A 7,145-nucleotide genomic window follows, 5' to 3' on the forward strand; every position below is an offset into this window, starting at 1 on the left:
TGGCTGGCTCAGTGTTCCCCTCTCTTTTGTTTGTTTTGGCCGGGAACCTCCAACCCTTTTGGTTTGTTGCTTTTCGTATTTGTTTGTTTAAACTAATAAACATTTATTATTATTTAGTGGCAACAGTTGTTTGATTCGTTTATTTGATGTGTTCCGGGCCTTACGAGCCATTCTTTCAAGGTCCGTAACATATTTGGGGGCTCGTCCTAAGAAAAACGTTCCGTGTTCGTGTGCGACAGGCTTTGTTTGCGCAGAGTATTGCTGGTGGTTTGCATCAGTGTCTAGGCGCTGTGTTGGGCTCTCGTTGGTGGACTGTGCCATTGGTAACTTTGTTTTGCCACGTTACTTGTGTGTGGCTGTAACGGGGTTTTGTTGTTACCGTGGCGCTGTGTTTTGTTCACCTTGAGCTCGTGTGTTGCCTGTTGTCACTTGGTTGTGCGCTTTGGTATTTTTTGCGTACAATTGTTCGGGACATTCTTTGTGTTTGAGTGTTTTTTTTGGTCCTATTGGTGTTTCCCTGTGTCTGCCACGGTGAGGTAGTCTTTTGGCAGTAGCTTCTGGCATGGAGTTTACTGTTGAAGACTTTGTTGCGCACCCTGCGCTTGACAAATTCCATCGCTGTACTAAGGAGCAGTTGATCCTCCTTGCTGGTCATTTTGAGGCTTCTGTTCAGAAGCAGTCGAAGAAGCATGTTATTAAATCTGAGCTGTGGTCAGTACTTTCTGATAAGGGAGTTTTGCCTCATAGGTCAAGGACACCTAAAGGGGGTTCGCCTATGGGCGGAGAGAAGCTGGGGGAAGCGCTCCGTTTGAAGGAGTTGGAGATTGAGTTGCGCCGTCTACATCTGAGAACAAGGATGTGGGTACCAACGATGGGGTTGTCTGTTTCTATTGCAAGAAAAGAGGCCACACCATCAATAGTAGTTTTGTCTTGGATAAGAAGAACAGGTCTCCTAGAGCAGTTGGTGGCGCTGATTATGGCCCTGCAAGGGTATAGGTGTGCGTTGGTGCCGTTGGCTTTTTGTGCGTGTATTTGCCTCAGTGCTGTGTTGTAGACTGGTCGAAGTAGCTTTGGTGCTCGCTGATGTGAGTGTGAGTCACGCTGGCAGTGTTGCTTTGATAGTCGTGTGGTTTTAATGTGTTTTTGTGCTGTTGCACACGTGTTGGACGCTGGTGTTGGGTTGTGTTTCCCAGCGTGTGTGAGTGTTTTTTTTTTTTTGCACAGGGTACTGCTGTAGGCTTGTGGTGTTGGGTAATGTAGTTTCTGCAGTCCTTCAACATGGAGATTTGGCATGTGAGGGGGCGGGGCAACATCCTGGCCAACACGTTGTCACGCTGTTAGGCTTGTGAATGTATTTTCTGTGTTTTCCCTTCCTCCTTGGTCTTCACGTTGCCCTCGGCTATTCACAAGCTCTGGGTGGGGGTGTTACGTGTGGCCAGGAGGTGGGGCTTTGTGTGTGAATGTGTGGGTGTGTGTGTTTGTGCCTCTCTCCACCTTTCTCTCTCCACGCAGCCAGTCCCCAGGTGAGACTCATCACCTCGTCAGCTGGAGCTGACTTAAGGAGGCTGTGAATCCCTTTCTTTCTCTCCCTATTCTTCCCTGCAGGTGAACGGGTGAGGAGACCGAGGCTCGGGTTTCCCCCATGCCAGAAATCCTTTGAGGTTTTGTTATTTTGACTTTGGTTCGGAGGTTCCCGGTAGTCCTGTTTTCGGATTACCTTTTTCTTTCACTTAGGTTAAGTGGGTTATTTAGGCAGCCTTAGTTTCGGGGGTGAACACTGAGTACGACGGCCGATGGCTGGCTCAGTGTTCCCCTCTCTTTTGTTTGTTTTGGCCGGGAACCTCCAACCCTTTTGGTTTGTTGCTTTTCGTATTTGTTTGTTTAAACTAATAAACATTTATTATTATTTAGTGGCAACAGTTGTTTGATTCGTTTATTTGATGTGTTCCGGGCCTTACGAGCCATTCTTTCAAGGTCCGTAACAGTGCACTTATAGGGATATTTAACAGTGTACTGCTTGTGTCTCGGTGCAGCGTGATGCGGTGTTTCTCAGTGGGGGGGAGACCTTTCTACTGAATCTAGTGTACTTAATGGGCATTTGTAGCTCATACAACCCCACTTCAAAAAAGCTGAACTATCCCTTTAAAGTAGAGTCAATGGCAGACATGAAAATACAGATATATCACAACCTTTATCTTTACAGTTTGCGCCTAAATGGACAAACAAACAAGAGTTTAATATTTCTAGTTAAAAGCCAATCTCCTTCAGTCAGTAAATGTACACTTTAAAGGGATATTTCAACATTTTGGCAAATTCGCCTACTGCAATAATCCCTGTTCATTACCTTTAATTGTCGGTGCAAGCTGTTTTTAGATCTGCAGGGCAGAGACGTGAGCTGCTCAGCTAACCCAACAGGGGCTCATGGTATTTCTAAGTTGTGACCTACACATTCACCACAATATGAAATAATAACGTAAATTATCTAACATTAAGACACATGAAGCAAATACTCTGAACTACTTTTGCTTTTGAAGTTACTCTGCCAAGCAGCCGTGTCGGGAATGTATTTCCGGTTTGCCTCAAAAACAACTCTGTCTTGTAATGTTCCATTATTATTTCATAGCGTGGTGAATGTGCAGGTCACAATTTGTCCCTGAGAGTGTCTTTGGAGTTGTTGGATTGTGTATTTGATGAGTTTGATGAGGGAAACCCGGAAATACCACACACCGTGCAGCGCTCATGTCTCTGCCCCGCCGATCTAAAAACAGCTTGCACCGGCAATTAAATGTAATGAACCTATACTCATAGAACTATAGGGATTATTGCAATAGGCAAATTTACCAAAATGTTGAATTAAGGAGTGTTGCTAGGACTCACATACTGACACTCGACACTACATCAGTGCCTGCATACATACAGTACAGACACCTAAGGCGGCTTTGCAGCAGCTGAACCGCTCCAGAGATGAATGTATGTTCCCCACGTTCCTCTTCACAAGCACTTTATTACTCACTCAGCAATCTCAGCTGAGCGCCTGTAGGTCCACTCAGAAAGTAAGACGAAGAAAAATGCAGGAAAATCCCTGAGCAAATAGCACGATGGAGGCAGAGAGGTTGGATGTGGAGATAAATCTATACCGAGGGAAAGAAATGATGAGGATTCTTTTACCGTCAGAGAGATTCAGTGAGGAGGTCTAAAGGACGACAAGCTCAGCTTTTGTAAGCAGCTTCCTCTTCACACATACATTAAACAAAGCTTTACTGAAGATTTTTCAGGTCTCCAGTTACAATTTACTTTGAATTGAACATTTTTTGTGGAAGTGTCTCCCTTGTAAATCAGTAAAAGGTTCTTTACTTATTGACTACACTTACATAAATTCTCTGCTTTTAATCTGCACATGTCTTCCAAAAATGTTTTATTGTGAAAAAGGAAGAGGGGATGTTCCATGAGTCTCAAAGCTTAAGAGTGGAATTCTCAATGAATGATTGCAGCAGGGCTCCAAACTAACTTCTTTTTACTAGGAGCACAGTGGCAGCGCAGGCCGAAATTTAAATTGACTTGCAAAGATATTCACATCTCCTTTTCATTCATGATCCTCTCACACATTGGCCTGTCAACTGTAATGACAGATTTTAGATTTTTGAGTCGCTCCATTCACCTCTGTTAAAAAAAAAACGAACAAAACAAAACTTGCAGATGTACTGGTTGCACATGTGCAAGTAGATGAAAAATTTACTTGCACTGTGTCTCACATTTTAGGGGCAGTCTGAAGCCCTATATTGACAGCTAAGTATGCAGTGGGAGCTAGAAACTAATGGTTTACCACAGCGATGGGTAATTATTTTTTCCTGAAACCCATGTGGCACAGGGGGGCCACACAGATTTTTCACCCTGTACCTTCATTTTACTTCTAATATCAAATATAGAAAACATACAGCACACTCACTCTTATTATTATATGAAATGACTAGAAAGAGCATCTTATTGAGAACAAGTATTATATTAATACACAAACATGTAATAATAATTATTATTATTATCATAATAATAATAATATTTCCATCACCTCACGTGTGACAGGAGAAGCACAGCTGCACTATGCATTTCAAAATAAAAGCAAATTAAGATCTTTTCATGCAGCTATATAAAAAAGCCTCATTAGTAAATTTGTCTGGTTTGTCTTCGATCTCACAGACTGGACAGAAGAGCAGGACGAACGGGGTTCGGCCCGCGGGCACTACAATGACCAAGTCTGGCTTACAGGCTATGGACAAACAGCATTTTGTGAATATAATAAAATGTAATATGTAAAAAGTCAGGGTGACATTTACAGGTAAATATTTAAATCTCAGTCTGCAGCAGATGAACGAGCTCATTATCTACCCACAGCAGCATTATTATGACAAATACAATGAGGTCCAGTTTATAGCTATTTTGGGGGTTGGTCACATTTGTCCATTAGAGAAATGATGGACAATAATGACATTTGAATTCAAATGTAAATTTGACTGACAGAAACAAGAGTATTGTGAGCAAGTCTGGACTAACAGAGGCCCCTGGGCACAAGATCCGAGAGCCTATACATGCGCTCGTCACACTCATGCAATACAGGTTTTTTCAGTTAAAGGTTTTAAGCAAAGCCTATCTGTTGGGAAAACCTAGCTTGTACAGAATTTATACTGACAGACGGCAGCCATGTGATCACAACCTGCAGAACAACAACAGCACCTGTGGATGTGTTCACACAGGATTTACACTCTGAACCAGCAGCAATAACATCACTGTATGAGACTATGGCATCAGGTTTACTGCTCCATTTCCATCAGTGGAGATGTACTGTAGAATTCAGATTCATCCATCAGTCTCACACACAGAGACAGATCCATACAGCTCTGCATGGCCCCACAACAACAACAACAATACAGTATAGTTGCATCACACAGGATTCCCACCATGGTAGGACACTTCCACATACAACTGAACTGTAGGAAACAATGCTGTCTATCACTCCACCCTGGCACCTGAATGGTTGAAATGAAACGATTATAGCCACATAGACTGGAGTGTTGCTGTTAACCCTCGGATGATCCTTCAATCTGTACCACTTCCATGACCCCTGGACAAAACTTAAGCCGTTTTCCCACTAAAATTAGCGGGTCGACGCGGGTTTTTTAAACGCGGGTCGACCCGCTAACAATCGGCATTTGGCCCCTTTCCCATTGACCAAAATGAGCCGAGTCTGACCCCCCGCTGAGGGATCAGACAGAGCGCAAACCAGTCGCCCCGCTCTCATCCGCGGTGCAAGAGACACACACAGTCATGCCACAGCCGCCCGCCGCGGAGTGTCCGTCCGCCGAGGCAGACTCTCTGGCTGGCTGACCTGGAGCACCAGGACCGCGGAGGACAGAGAGTCTGCTGCGGCCGGATGACGGACGTCCGCGGCACAACACGTCAGTTAAATACACTGTAGCTTCTTTTCTTTTTTTCTATCGTTTTCGGTCAGTGTTCTCTGATCTTTTGATCCCAGTCTCGGATGAGAGCAGAGCGGAGCGGAGCTTTGTTTTGGTACGTGATATGAGACGCGACCGACGCGATGACGTAGCGTCACGTAACGTTCAGTGTCATCACGTAAATTAGCGGGTTGACGCGGGTCTGGCGTTCCCACTGCAAGCCGTTCGGAGCCGAGCCGATTAAAGGCGATTTTAACCCGCGTCGCTTGCCGAGTCGTTTGACGGCTCGGTGCGCCTTTCCCACTGCCACCAAAAGGCGATTGTTAGCGGGTTTAAACGGGTTTTTTGGCCAGTGGGAAAGGGGTATTAAGCCGTTTTCCCACTAAAATTAGCGGGTCGACGCGGGTTTTTTAAACGCGGGTCGACCCGCTAGCAATCGGCATTTGGCCCCTTTCCCATTGACCAAAATGAGCCGAGTCTGCCCCCCTGCTGAGGGATCAGACAGAGCATAAACCAGTCGCCCCGCTCTCATCCGCGGAGCAAGAGACACACACAGTCATGCCACAGCCGCCCGCCGCGGAGTGTCCGTCCGCCGAGGCAGACTCTCTGGCTGGCTGACCTGGAGCACCAGGACCGTGGAGGACAGAGAGTCTGCTGCGGCCGGATGACGGACGTCCGCGGCACAACACAACACGTCAGTTAAACAGACTGTCGCTTCTTTTCTTTTCTTTTTTCAATCGTTTTTGGTCAGTGTTCTCTGATCTTTTGATCCCAGTCTCGGATGAGAGCAGAGCGGAGCAGAGCTTTGTTTTGGTACGTGATATGAGACGCGACCGGCGCGATGACGTAGCGTCACGTAACGTTCAGTGTCATCACGTAAATTAGCGGGTTGACGCGGGTCTGGCGTTCCCACTGCAAGCCGAGCAGAGCCGAGCCGATTAAAGGCGATTTTAACCCGCGTCGCTTGCCGAGTCGTTTGACCCGCGTCGACGCGGGTTGACGCGGCTCGGTGCGCCTTTCCCACTGCCACCAAAAGCCGATTGTTAGCGGGTTTAAACGGGTTTTTTGGCCAGTGGGAAAGGGGTATTAGACATCAGTTACTCCCAAAATATTTGTGATAGCCTACATATAGGGCTGGGTCTTGACTAATCATGAAAATCACTATTGACATGGGTTTCAAAATGTTTAACCCCTAGTTCCTGGCCAGTTGTTTTTGTTGCAAAAACACAAAATGTATATGGGGCTCTATGGGATTTCTGGCTGGTGACAGTATTTTAGTGATAAAAAGAGATATCCAAATCCCCTCAGTGAAAACTTCAGGCTCTAATATGTCAACAAAATAAAACAAGAATTTTGAAAGGGGTGGTTCTGGAAATGAGCACATAGCCTTTTTCATTAGATATTGCCTCATTTACATATTTAAACATACAATTTGACAAAACTTCTAATATGAGTAATAAACTTGGGAAGTTTCATGGTGATATCTGTTAGTTACATTTTTTACTTTATTTTTACATTAAACATTGGACATTTTTGTCCAGCGAAGGGTCATGGGTGTGGTTAAAATTCATTACGGATCCAAAAAATGGACTTTAATTCTGAAATTTGGGACATCCAGAGTTTACCTAAAAATAAACCTCCTCGCCAAAAATCAGGCCCCAGTGACCTTTCATTTGACCGTGGGGCGTTGGGAAA

The sequence above is a fragment of the Trachurus trachurus genome (genome assembly GCF_905171665.1).
Source record: "Trachurus trachurus genome assembly, chromosome: 6".
Taxonomy (NCBI): Eukaryota; Metazoa; Chordata; class Actinopteri; order Carangiformes; family Carangidae; genus Trachurus; species Trachurus trachurus.